This window comes from Falco naumanni, chromosome 1, assembly GCF_017639655.2.
Source record: "Falco naumanni isolate bFalNau1 chromosome 1, bFalNau1.pat, whole genome shotgun sequence".
Classification (NCBI taxonomy): domain Eukaryota; kingdom Metazoa; phylum Chordata; class Aves; order Falconiformes; family Falconidae; genus Falco; species Falco naumanni.
In genome coordinates this window covers 34,728,063-34,741,712 of record NC_054054.1, presented here as the reverse complement: position 1 = coordinate 34,741,712, position 13,650 = coordinate 34,728,063, and positions in this window count along the sequence as shown.

The window sequence follows — 13,650 nt, the reverse complement described above, 5'->3', positions numbered from 1 at the left end:
GCCCCGTTTCCCATCGGTGCCCCCCCCGGCCTACAACTCCCGCAGGGCAGCGCGCCACCCGCTCCGGCCCAGCCAGGGCAGGCGGCAGCAATGCACGCCGGGAGCTGTAGTTCGCGGGGGGAGGAGGAACGGTGCCCACCCCCGGCGCTTTCCCCGCCGGGGAGACGCCCCGCACGGTCCTTCCGACGGCTCCGAGCCCCGGCACCTCAGAGCGGCCCTCGCCCCGCGCCTGCCAGCACCGCAGCTCGGCCGGAGGCAGCTCGGGGTTAAGAGGATTTCAAAGAACCGGCGCTGGGCTTGCCCCCATCCCACGGTCCGCCCCGGGTGCTGGCCGTGGCAGGGCTTGCCCGCGGGCCCCCCGCAGGCTCTAACACCCGCTCAGCCACACCTGACCCCCCGGGCTGCTGCCCATGATGGCAGCCCGTTCCCCGCCTCCCCTTACCGCACCACCTGCACGGGCGCGGCTGCCAGACGAGGGAAGGTGCAGTGCTGTGCCTTCCTAACGAGCTCGCCACACTCACTCCCTAGGGAGAGTTTGAAAGTTCCCTAAACCGCTGCTCAGTTCACCAGAATGTTTTTAACGGCTTTGCCTTCAGCCCGCTTTTTGTGAGGGTGTTGATCCCGTAGAGTCAGACAGGGAGGTAAACTGGGAACCGGTGTCACACAGAACGCAGCGTTATCTCCCCCCCTTTGGAAAAGACTAGTGAGGAAACTGGAAGCAAGTCGGTTTGGTTAAGTGTCTGGGAGCATGTCCGGGAAAGCTTACTATCAACCCATGAATGACTTCAGAACTAAAGTCGGATTAAGAGAACTGCAACAAAGTTAACACACAAACGCCAGATTGTATTACTTGGAGCATTTGACAACCACTTGGACAGTCAGTTTTACTGCTCTGTGCAGTCACCCTCGTGCTGTACCGCTAGACTCCAGCAGAAGCCAGACATCCCTCAGCACCAGCCTAATGTGACAATTGCTACCCATGCCTTGCAAGAGAGCAATTAGCAGTCTTGAATTCCCCAGACAGAAAAATCAAGATCTTGCTGTTTTCTCAGATCCTGGTGTGTCTTTGAGTGCCTCCTCCCCCCCCCATGCTCCACTTCTCAGAACAGTCTTTGTATGCAGCTTTACTTCAGCAAGAAATGGCGTTTTCTGTGCGCATTTGCAGGCCATGATAGGAAACAGAATTTAATAAGGCCGTAGAAAAGAAAGACACCCTTGCTTCTCCCCTCCCTCCTCCATAAGGGTTGAAGGAGCAATGCTGGAAAGAATCATGTCACCCCTATCTATACACTTATTTGTTTTCTTGTGCTAGAGGATGAGCAGAGTTAACGACAGCAGGACTGTGTCAAAGCTGCAGAGGAGCTTCAACTGTCAACAAAGAACGGGAAGCCATTCCCCACTTACTCATCCCTCTACATAATCTGTGTAGAGTGTCAGTGCAACCAGAAGCAGGGCTATTTGGGAATGGAGCCCTTACTACCATTCAGTGGAGCATTTCAGGAGAATGGCGAGACTGGAAGTACAGATGAAAAGGCAGCCTATTTCTTCCCCTAGCTTTTCATTGTGGCAGCCAGCAAAAAATAACAAGCAGCTGCTTGCCAGTCTCCTTCACCTCAAATCTGTTGTGAATACCTTGGCTCTCTTATTTGCACTGGACTTCCAAAGAGCAACAAAAATCATCAGTCTTGCATCAGAGAAATGGCAAAAACCAAGGCAACTCTAGGAAGGCACTGTCAAACCCCACAGAAATGAAAATGCAACCTTATTCAGATAGACTGCATCACTTTCAAACTAATAATATCCTCCAGTAAAAAACAACTTTTTTGCCATAAAAAGGACTTTAAAAAAAATCTGTTACCCATTTGCTTCTCCTGCAAACCTTCCATAGTGGATATTTCCTTCTGAACGTCTGAAAGGTGTTCTTTTTTTCTGCAGTTAAAGACATATTCAGGGATTGCTTGCAGAGCACGGCCCTGAAGGTCAGTTCTGCTTCCAGTGGAATGAACAAAACTTTGGTAACAGATGGCAGGTCATGTCTTTTTTTGTAAAGAAATTTCATAAAAAAAATAAACTTTGTCATTTCTGTAAACAGCTAATTGAGCTTAATGATTTCAACACACAGGGGTTTTAAACACTATTCATTTAACTGGATCCCTGAGGTTATCTGACATGAACCAGTTTTGTAGGGACACCATTGCCCACACCTGAAAAGTTTTCTTTTGAGATGTCTATGATTAAATAAAGAGCAGAGAAGAAACTGCACGCCCCCGCCCTTTTTTAATCCATCACACTTATTGTAGTTCGAAATTTCCTCCTGTTTGAGAGACTTCTCCATGCATGAAAGAAAAAAGAAGTAAACCTGGCTAACAAAGTTGGTGGGTAGATTTCAGGGAGCAGGATGAGGAAAGGGAAAGAAGGAATTTCAAACTGAGCTTTTATAGTTGCCTAGATTTTGAACTCCTAGGCCTTCTGAAAATACTGCCTAGATATCAGACATGCTGTAGAGACTAGGTTTTGAAACAGTCCCTCCCTTTGAGTTGTTCTGTTCTTCCAAACTTAAAACTGAACCAGGTAACTCAAGGATCCTTTGTCAAACCGTCAACGTTATTATTTTTACATTAGCTGCACTGTTTTTTCTTCTCTATGAAAATGACTTTCCAGCCAAGAGGTCACTTCTTATGTGGATTTATACTTGATTTTATAGAAGCAGCTCTACTTTTCTGAGCAAGGGTTGAATCAAAACTCCAAGGCTGATGGAGGGGCAGAAGCTGGAGCAGTGGGGGATAATTTTGATTTAGTTAATTTTAGCTACCTATCCTAGCTTATTTTTATGGGATCTGAGAGTCAGTTACTTAGAAATGGCTATGGAGGCAAAGTCCAGTGCAATTTTGTTTGAAGCTACAGGAATTATTACTGCTTTTCTTTCTGTATGTTTCATCTCACATTAATTTGAGGGTAAAGAGAAACTAGAATTGTCACAGATGCTTACAGTTTGATACCACAACCCCATCAAAATCTGACATTTTGAATTAATTTTTTTGAACACACATTGGGGAGATTTAACTATCTTATTGAAACACAGAAAAATTGTTCATCACCAAAACCTCTTTATAATTAATCCCCAAAGGTGAAATTCACTCCAGTATAGACAGGTTTGCATGGCTCTTTGTCACATAAGTACTGATCTGCGGAAACTGGGGGTAAGGATGAAGTGTAATTAAAACAGTCTAACTTGAACAGTCAAAACCCTGTAGTAAGACTTTTGCAGATACTATCTTGATGTGAATACATCCTGAAGTGGTGAGCTCCCTCTCTCAACATGAATGCAATTTGTAAACCCAGAAATTGCCAGTGTCTTGCTAAAGCAGAAGGAGTTAAATGGTAAATTGTGTGATAGTTTTATGAACAAGTCTTGTAGATAATCATTTATATTTGAAAGATATACCACAGCAGAAAAGAGAAAGGTAAAAAGAAACAGACACTAGAGGAGATTTCACCATAAACACTAAGATGATCATTTAGATACAGGATCTAGCCAAACCGAGTAAGGGTTATTTAGCCATCAGTATGAATATTAGATTGCCAATACATGACTACTTAAACCTATTTGCAATATCCATTTTCTAACAATTTAACACATAAAGAATTCAGAGATGCTTATAAGACATACAACTTTCTTTTGCAGTGTCAGGTGTAGGAAAATGTCATTTTAAGTGATCAATTACATAGGCCATTTTCCCTTTTGAAAAAAAAAATATTATTTTTTCCTCCCTGATCATTGAGGACAATCTTAAATAGTGCTAGCGGCTTTAGCACATAGCTTCCGTAGAAGAAGCTCTGAGAAGCAAACCCTCCAGTTCTATTCACTGATGCTTTTATTCATGCTTTGAAAGCAGAATCCCTGTGGTCAGTCCTAAAGGCATATTCATACATAGTATTTAAGTTGCTTTTGAGTTGCCTGCATAAAGTGTAGTTTGAATTCAGGAGCTGGAAAAGTACACCTATTCAAAAGGAACAGGATTTTCCAGGTGCAATCCCATCCTTAGATTCGGGCTGTGATGAGTGGACAGCCAGCACAGAGAGTCTGGCAAGATGCAAAACAGCACAGTCTCATCAGCTAGGATACCATGCATTTCAGAGATTTAAACTGATACACTGTAAAGCACTGTGGCTGAGTAGGCTGGCAACCTCCAAAAGAGATGTAAGCACAGACAGCTAGGGAATTATAATATTTTTTTCCACTACAGCTAGATTTGTATGGTTTGAGGCATTACTGTCCCACCTACCATTTCACCTACTGCCAGCAGATACCTCCACTATTCCAAGTTTGATATACAACCTATTCTTTTTCCTCCAGGGGAGGAGGAAGGTAAGCTGCAGCAGAAGGAGCTGGACCAGCCGCTGTAGTGCAGTACAGCAAGAGCACTGTGAGAGAGAGGCCATCCCCATCACCTACTGCTTCCCTGCCTGTCGGGGCAAGCACCACAGCCCAGGTGAAAAGATTTTGCCTAATCAAATAGTTTAGACTTCGTATTTGCATAACAACCTCAGTCGGTGTGAAGTTACAAAAAAATATCTTTGAAATCCAGAATTATTTTTTTAAAAAGGCTAAAATCCTTCACAGTTAGTTGCTGACATCTGGGTTAGGGGGCCTGTGAGCCTCGAAACTCAGAACAGAAACATTGCCTTGTATGGTCACCAGTTCTAGTAGGCAAAATGAAAGCTCAAACTCACATGAGAACAATTGGAGAAGTTTCAAATTCACACACAGGTGGAAGAATGATCTTTTTGACAGGGCAGAAAAGTGAGGCAACTTCAGGTCTACTCCTTGGCTTTTGGGTCCTCTAGGGGAGGTATGATCTGCAGGAGTTCTAGGCCTCTCAGGTTTAGGCCTTTTATCTCCCTGTGCTCCTATAAAATTCAAAGTAGTTTACAAATGGTGGTGTGTGGAGAGGCTATAATTTGATACCAAATATCTTACAGATGAAGAAAGAAATGGCACTTGTTTACATCCGAAATCTCGGGTATAATATTTGGTGTTCAGTGGCTATGTATCTCAGCAATATATACAATGAAAAATACTGCTGCCCCCTAACTACAGGGCCTGCTTTTGTGAATCTCACCAGCGTTAGCCAATACCACTATCTTTCAAAAATATATGTGCAACTGTATCTATGCACAGGTTAATAGAAAGCTAACCAATGTGAATTTCTGAGTCTACAATAACATTTTTTAGCCAAAACCGGCTCCTTGAATCTCTAGCTAGAGAAAAGTACCAGGAAATTCATGGAGTGAAGCTTTCCTCAAGCAGAAAGGCAGCCCTAAGCCAATCAAGTCAGCGCTGTGTTTGTGCTCCTGTTATTGACCCAATTCTAAGTAAATGAAACGTGATTACTGCAGGCAGATGACCATTTTTCACAAACATCTTTTTCTCTTCTATCGGAAGGTAGAAAACGGGAAAATGCTTCTTATCCTATGTTCTAGCAGTAGTGCCCTTAAAGCTCTGAGGATCTAAATAGGTAAAATCAAAGTTTGCATCCGAGTGGAAGTTTTCTTATCAGACCATCTAATTAACTTAGCGAAAAGCACCCAGGCTTTCAAGAACATCAATATTCTTCATGTCCTGTCTACTTAAATCAGCTGGTATAGTTAAACAGAGATGTCAGTCCATGTATCAAACTAGCTTTGTTTGTAGCAAGCAAGCATTATAATAAAACTCTTTGGTAAATGTTTATAAAATAAATGCACTTTGTTTTACATGGGTAACCAAAACATGAATACAGCTCTCAGTTTATACCATTTTAGAATCCACAGTGGAATTTTCATTGGTTAATTTCAGATTTTTGTTTATCACTGGTCTGTAGAGGCTAAGAGTCTAGTGATACTGTGGCCAAAGGGACATGGTCTCATCACACACATGTTCTGCTATGTAAGAACACACATGCGTGAAGGATGTGTTACATTTAGACAAACCCCTTGAGCTAGGAAAAAAACCAAACCACAATCCCACACAACTTTTATGGTGAGCTAAGTACATTTGATCAGAGTAGAATCCAAAATGTTAGTTTACAGAATTGCTCCTCAATGCAAACCTATATCTCAGTGCACAGTAAGGTATTAAAAATAGGGCTTTAAAAAATACAGGCTTGCAAGATCAAATCAAATGCTTATATGCAAACTGCTTGAAAGACTTTATGGCATTAGAAAAATACTATTTGAATACTTTGCAGCTAGAAATATAACAACTTTTGTTCAGTACTAATTTAAAGCATTTATTATTCTTAAAGTTTTCTTATGAGGATGATATATCCTATGTTTCAGTACTAGCCTGGCAGAAAAAGGTGTGTAAATGAAAGGAGCCAGCTTGAAATGCCAAAAAAATAACAAATTAGTCTTCTATAGATTAGACTGCTGTTTTAACATGTCATTATTTGACTATTAAAATTAAATTTAAAGGGAAGGTAAAATCTGATATATACTCCTAACTGATGTCTCCATAGTGCTATCTGTCAAATATGGCTGTTTTTTTCCTTTCACTTAAACTGTTATCCTATGTTCCACACAGCTGAGTAATGTCATTCACTCTCTCTAAAGTTTCCCAAGTGGCCAAGTAACTTAAGTATGCCATCACCAGAGCAACTCTGTAGCTGAAAATATACTGCTATTAAACCCAGAGAGAATAGATCACTAATTGCAGTTTAATATTAGAGATAGACATGAAATACTGAGCCAGCCATCAGAGCAGGCGCTGGTAGTCTAAATTCATGCTATTATTGAGAAGACAAAGAACTGTTTACTGTCTTCATGAATGACTTTTACAATTACACTAGCTAAGAACTTGCTAAAGCTAAGTAATGCAAGGGCTGCGAGTTCTTCTGCAGACAGCAGATTAATTATTGCTCAAGCTAAGAAAGAATTATTTCCCCCAAATCTACCCTTCTTTGTGTGGAATGTCACACTGGGTGGGTTTCCCTGTATGAGAGTAGCGCCAACAAGAGTATGTGTCAAGATACAGCATATGTGGAGCATTAAACAGAGGAAGTGGTTCCTTCTCCCAGAAGGATTACAATCTAAATAGAAAGGGAGACTACCACATAAGCAACAGCCAATTCACAAGCTGGCTGCTCCAACAATCATTGCTCAGGAAGCAGAGTGTAGGGTACCACCTCCTAGGTCTCTAGCATCTCCCCAGCAGTGGATGTGTGCATAATTCTGGGAGAAGGAAGGTGTATACCTGCAACAGGTTTTTTGGGTTTTGTTTTTACTGCAGAAGTTCATGTTTGGAAGTCCTTCGCACCTTTTTCCAGCTATGGTTTGCCAGCATAGGCTGCAATTTTATAGACAACCTAACCAGCATCCATCATAGGAGGTGGCAGGAAATGAGACTGAATGGATCATTGGTCACTTAAGTAAAGCAGTTTATTTCCTGTAACATCACTTGCAGAGTTACCGCCTCTTGAAGTAGAGCTCTCCATGCTTTGGTTTAAAACAGCTATTTATATTATTACATCTATAAGCTTTATCTTATCAATTTTATGTATAACCTTTCTTTTAGCTGAACCATCTGAGCTTTAGCTTATGCTCTCTTCTGAATCCCCTAGTCAATTCCCTTCTCCTTCCTTTCCCACCAATTCTCTCTTCTACTTTCAAGCTAAACACCTCAAATTGAAAAAAAAAAGTAGAAAAGAAAGGAGGAAACTGGATGAAATTCACCACCCTTTTTGCAAAACAAACAGCACAACGTGGTTTCTCAGACCCCAAATAATTTGAAAATGAGGACCTAGTTATATTTGAAATGTAGCTATTTCACTAGCTAGATCAGTGTTGTGGGGTTTAGTTTGCTATGGCCTTATATTGCTTCACATAACTGCATTCTTGAAATGTTCAGGGGTTTGTCTGCTCATTCTCAATAGGCTATCTTTCATGTGGTTTTAATCAATCACAGTAGTGCTACAAAATAACATTTCTGTTTTGAGAAGGCAGTTAATTGAATGTAACCAAGGTATTTTAATATTGTCCCTTTTTTCATACTTTTTAAAATCAAACACATGGCATGATTTTTTTGTTCGTTATTTCTCAAGTTTTTTTCAACTTGATTTTCTGATTTTCTTACATTGCCTGACCATTTGCACAATAATTTTTAAAGACTACTTTTGTATTAGGTTAATTCAAACAAAGTAACAGAACAATTACAGATTCACATTAAGTATTTCTTTTTGGGACTATATGAAGTAATCCCCTCAGATAATAAAAAAAAAAGAATTCACAGTAGGCTGAATATGACAGACTGAATGGTTCCTCATTGGATTCCTGCTGAGAAAAGCAGCTGGCTTTTTCTAGTAGCAGATCATCATAAGAAAAAATGTAACATTGCTGTTGTCCTTTCCCATAATTTGATCATCCCTGGAAAGGCCTTTTTCATTCCAAGTATTCATGGGTTCACATGCAAACAGAATTAATCATTTCCTTCTCTACCTTAAGCAAGTCCACTTCCTCTAAAACCCCAAACATTTGTTTCTTCCCTTTCTTCCTCTTGTTTAAAAATTTAAGTGTTTAAGTTCCTACCATTTGCCTTGGAGGATGTTTTCACAGCAAGATATCTATATTCCCTGGCAATGCCTCCCCACAGCGCAGAGCAAGATGGCTAAGAAACTGGTGTGGATCTAAAAGTGCTATAGCTACGTCAGAGCAATGCTGGCGTCCTGCTCCTTCACGGTTGTGCACAGTGATTCAGATATATTCCTTCTCCATCCAGTCTCTCTATTGTATTACTTTCCATTGTGCAATTTTTCTTGCCTTTCTGCTTACGGTTGAATCAAGATAGCTTTTCAACCTTTTCTGCACTGTTATGTATGTAATTTCTTCCGAAGAGAAGCCAAGAGGCTCCTGTCTTCAATGATTCTACGTTCATGGGCTTAAAGAAATAACAGAATTTGTAATGCGAGTGTAAAAGCTGGCAATGTTTTGTTCTTTAAGGTAGGGACTCTATCTTAAGTGCAGTGTTTTACTATTAAAAAAATAATTCACCATAGACTTAAGTTTTACACAAGTATTTTTATAAGCCAAGGTTGTACCACCACTTCATCAGATTTGGTTGACAAGGTTTCATATTGAGTACTTTTTATACCCTTGTAGCAAGCCTGCCCTATCGGGATTATTTCTCATATTCTTAGGCTTTTAGGCATTCTCACAATCAGCTTTTCTCGTATTTATCAACCAGTTGTTACTGCCATAAAATGAATTCGAATGTCATTCAACTAGTCATTCAGACTGTAAAGTCAGGGGAGGTGCTAGGAATGTCTTAAACCAACAGCACCAGTTGCTGATGATTAAAGTGGGCTCTAATCCTCTATCATTATATCAACAGTAGTATGAAAACAGAATAGATTTAGCTACAAACTCACGGTAGAAAGCACATAAGCTTTTAAGAATCCAAATCAATTTTGTAGTTGAGCTTTTTAAAAATTTTATTCATTTTGAAGGTAACAAATCTCTAGTGATGTTATCTCCAATCCTCAGAGTCAAAAAAGCTATAAAAGGTCATATACTTGCACTAGTAATAGCTGTTTCAATCTGGAATTCTTTCAGAACTCAAGTGGATACTCATGTCTTGATGACTTATTTTTAGTGTTTATTTTAGCAACTTGTTCCATAGCTCTTGCATAGCCACTTTGATTTCAGACAACTCCTCTGCCAAGTTCCCTCTTTCTGGAAATAAAGGGTTCAGCATAAGGATCTCCCTAGCTTCTCCCACCTCCAACACAGATGCAAAGAACTCATTAAGCTCCTCACCAGTGGCTTTGTCCCTTGTGAGTGCTCCTTTTATACATGGAGTACTGCTTCTAAAATAAATCTCAGCTCCATTTTCACATTGACCTTATACAACTATTTTGCATGGTTATTGGCAACAGATTATTGGAACTAGCATCTTTTCATTTCTAGAATCAATATTTCTTATCAGTGAAAGTATATTTGAAAACATCTTACATGTCCAATGTAGAAAATGAAAGGCTAGGAAAAGCATACTATCTGGAATAAAAATAGAGTCTATGTGACAGAACTCTCACTGTGTTTTCAGGGATATTAGGACTTTTAGTGGAGATGCTTTTCTGTTTGGTATAGCCTTACCATGTGTTGCTTGCAAGACGCAAGCTTGATTTGCTGCTGGGAAATTCCTGTGTAGCTCTATATAGATCTGTAGGTTGCTAGACAGGAGCTTGTACATATGTGAAAAATGATCTCTCCAAAACTACCTGATGAACTAAGACAGAACTTGGCCTGTAAGGCAGAAACCAGTCAAGGTCAGCACAACTTGCTATGATGTACAAGCAACTTCACCTGTAGAGTGCTACGTAAATGTACAAATTCACCAGCGCAAAATCCCCACTCCCTGGTATTCTAGTGCTTATCAGATTTCCCTTACCACAGCTGTCATGTTTTCACCCCAGTCATCACCATTCTTCTCAAGTGTCCGTGACTAGAAGGTCAGAGCTTCAACAAGGTCTGCACACTCCAGCACTGGGAAAGCTTGTGCATGTAGTAACTAAAACTCCTCTCCCATTATTTTCACATGTGGGCAATCAGTTGGTTAAGTGCAGGGGAAACTGATAGCACATGTTATCTCCCAGACATTTAAGCTAATTCTGTGCACAGTGAGGGGATAACAGTAACAACTTTCCTGCCTCTGTGCAATTACAAAACATTTCTCAAATTTAATCAATCATGCCAATTCTAATCTTGCTGTTTCTTGTCTCTGCAGAGCTAAATGCAGTCACAGCATTCTTTTTTTCCTATGACACACGCTTTACTCAGCTGCTTGAACCATTTAGTTAAAACAGTCCTACTTTCTTCTGTTAAAGATACCTAAGAGCACTGTGCTTAATGTTTAAACAGCTCCATGTGTACCCAATTATGAAAGCAATTAATTTAGTCAAAGACTAGATTAACTACCATCTGTGGCCTGATTGTTTGTTAAATTTGAGTACTTCTGATCAAAATTGTCATAAACAAAGTCTTATACAAGATGTGACAAATCAGTGTTGCCCAAGGACGTCTTGATATGACGAGAGTTCAACATTAAGTGGTAAATATTTTTATAGCACTTCTATCACCAATTTGAACAGTGTGTATTTTTTGGGATGCATTTTATTTGTTTCACAGTAGTGAAATCTTGGAGTCTGCTAATAAAATAATGCTGCTGTTAAGTGATTTAATAGATAATACAAGAATTGTGTCTAGGATAAGATGACACACATATACACAGTGGAGGACAAAAAGCCAAGGGGAAGGTATGAAACAAAACAAAGGTGGAGAAACAAATGACGCGGAAGCTTGAACTAAGAACAGCCCTCATGATAGGACCCTACATGCATATACAGCTAGTTACCAAATAGGCAATGTCACTATTTAGCTAATCCATACAAAGTGGACAGCTGTAAAAAGAATGGGCACACAATCAAGCCTTGCTCTAAGCCCTTGGTGGTATGATAGCTACCAGGCTCTTCTCAGTGCTCAGAGATGTCTATTCTAACTTCCTAGGGCAGAGGATAATGTGTTTTATGTCTCCTATGATCTGAGTGAAATTCATAGATTATTTTAGAAGGAAAATGTGACCAAATGGCAGAGCTGCTCTTTCCCCTCCTACCCTCATAACCCAGCCTTTGTTAAAAGTTCATGAAGGCATGGACATAAGAACATCATCACTCTCAGGCCAAAAATACTCAATGGATATGATCAATATTTGTTAGTAAACAAGTAAACAGTGACAATTTTCTTTTAAGAAATACGATTCACCATGAAATATATTGATTTATATTTTGACGTCATGTTTATAAAGTGGATGAGAGGAAAAAATCAGGTTTGATATGATACCTCAGAAATATTTCAATAATAACATTAAGCCTCTGATAAATGAGGGAGGAAGCAAAGAGGTACTTTTACACTGCAGTCACAAAGTGAGCTATATTCTAAAGTTCAATTTTATTTTATTTTTTAAATGATCCTTGCTGACCTGTTTTCTAGACTCTCAATGTACTTGAAAAGGAAGAATAAGAACAGGCAGTAGAATTTTACAAAAAAAATCTCAAAAGTGAGATACTGGAAGTGATTTTACTTCAGTTAAAGGATTCTCATTACTTCCCTGCTAGAATATAACTGCTTGAATCACATTAGCCTTTCTAGAGGAACGGATTTGGTCTGTGCTATTGTCCTTGGATTTTTTTTTTTGACCATCACTGCCTACAATATGGTTCTCTATTTTGTAGGAAATGCCTATATTTCTTTTTTCCTGTAAGTGTTTAGTCTTCCACTTGGTTATTCTGAGACCCATGCTTTATTTAATAAGCTGGAGGCAATGCAGTAAACTCATTCTCACCATCCTTGATAAATGCAACAATTTTTGCATCAGATGCAAATTTTCATCTTTGGGATTTTCTGTTCACTTTCAGATCATTAAAGAAAAGTTTGAAATAACAATCCATTTTTTAAAGTACCAAATAGTGTTGGAGCCTTCTGTCAACCTTTACTGAGGCCACTAAACAAATTTATTCAGCAAGGATTCCCTATTAACCACCACATTGTCAGGTGCTTCACAGCTTCAAATGAGAATTAAAAATATTCTGCTATATTTCTAATAAAACAAAGTCAAATATAAATGTATAGAATGTCACAATTTATTAATTGTTCCCTCATTATTTCGACAGTCAATAATTTTATATGTTGTTTAATGAAAGGAGAATGGTAATTAAGTAGAGCATTAAGTAACCTCCAAAATGCAAAAGACAGGCTGAAAATGCTTTAGTGTAAAACATGAAATTTCACTCACCATTGAAAGTCTGGGCTTCTGGACTTAATAATACTATAAGGTAAATTAATTCAATATCTGTTAAGACCTTCTCCTCTAAAGGTATGTAGTTTCTTCCCCTCTTTATTTAATCACTTACTTGTCAAAACATTTTGATATACCTGAGATATTTAAGGCATCACATCTAATTTTGTTTTGATTTTCTGTCATACACTTCACAGTGACCCTTCATACAGTGTTTGATGCAACTGTTCTAGCCAACGTGGGAACTGGCTGTACCACCTACAGCTAGAAAGTAGTCTTGGAAGCACAGCTGTGCTCTCACTTGGAGCAGAAAAGATTATGTAGTAGGTCTGTCTAAAGATATAAATTTAAGTGATGGTGGTGGTTCTAGACATGGGAAAATGCTCATCATTTTGGTCATCTGGGAAGACATTTTCTCTTAGTTACAGAAGTATTCAGTCAAGCAATAACATGCCTTAGAGCAGGGAAATACATTTAAAACAAGTCTTTGGGAGACAACATGCTTCCTTAAGATGCAAGTTTGTAATATTAAAAACAAACAAACCAACCTTAAAGGTGAAGAAACGATTCAACTCTATGCAGAATCCAGATGACCTGCAACAGATTTTTCTCTCTCAGGAAGAAAGCCATATATATATACACACACACAAAACCCAGTAGCGATCCCTTGTCATATAAGCAAAGCTCAGTATGAAAATTAAAGGAAAAAGAAAGGAATATTGAAACATATTAAACATTTTTTTCCTCCTTCACATTGCTTCTTATAAATACGATAGACTTGGAGAGACAGGTGAGTTTGGTCTTACCAATTCAGCAAAATTATG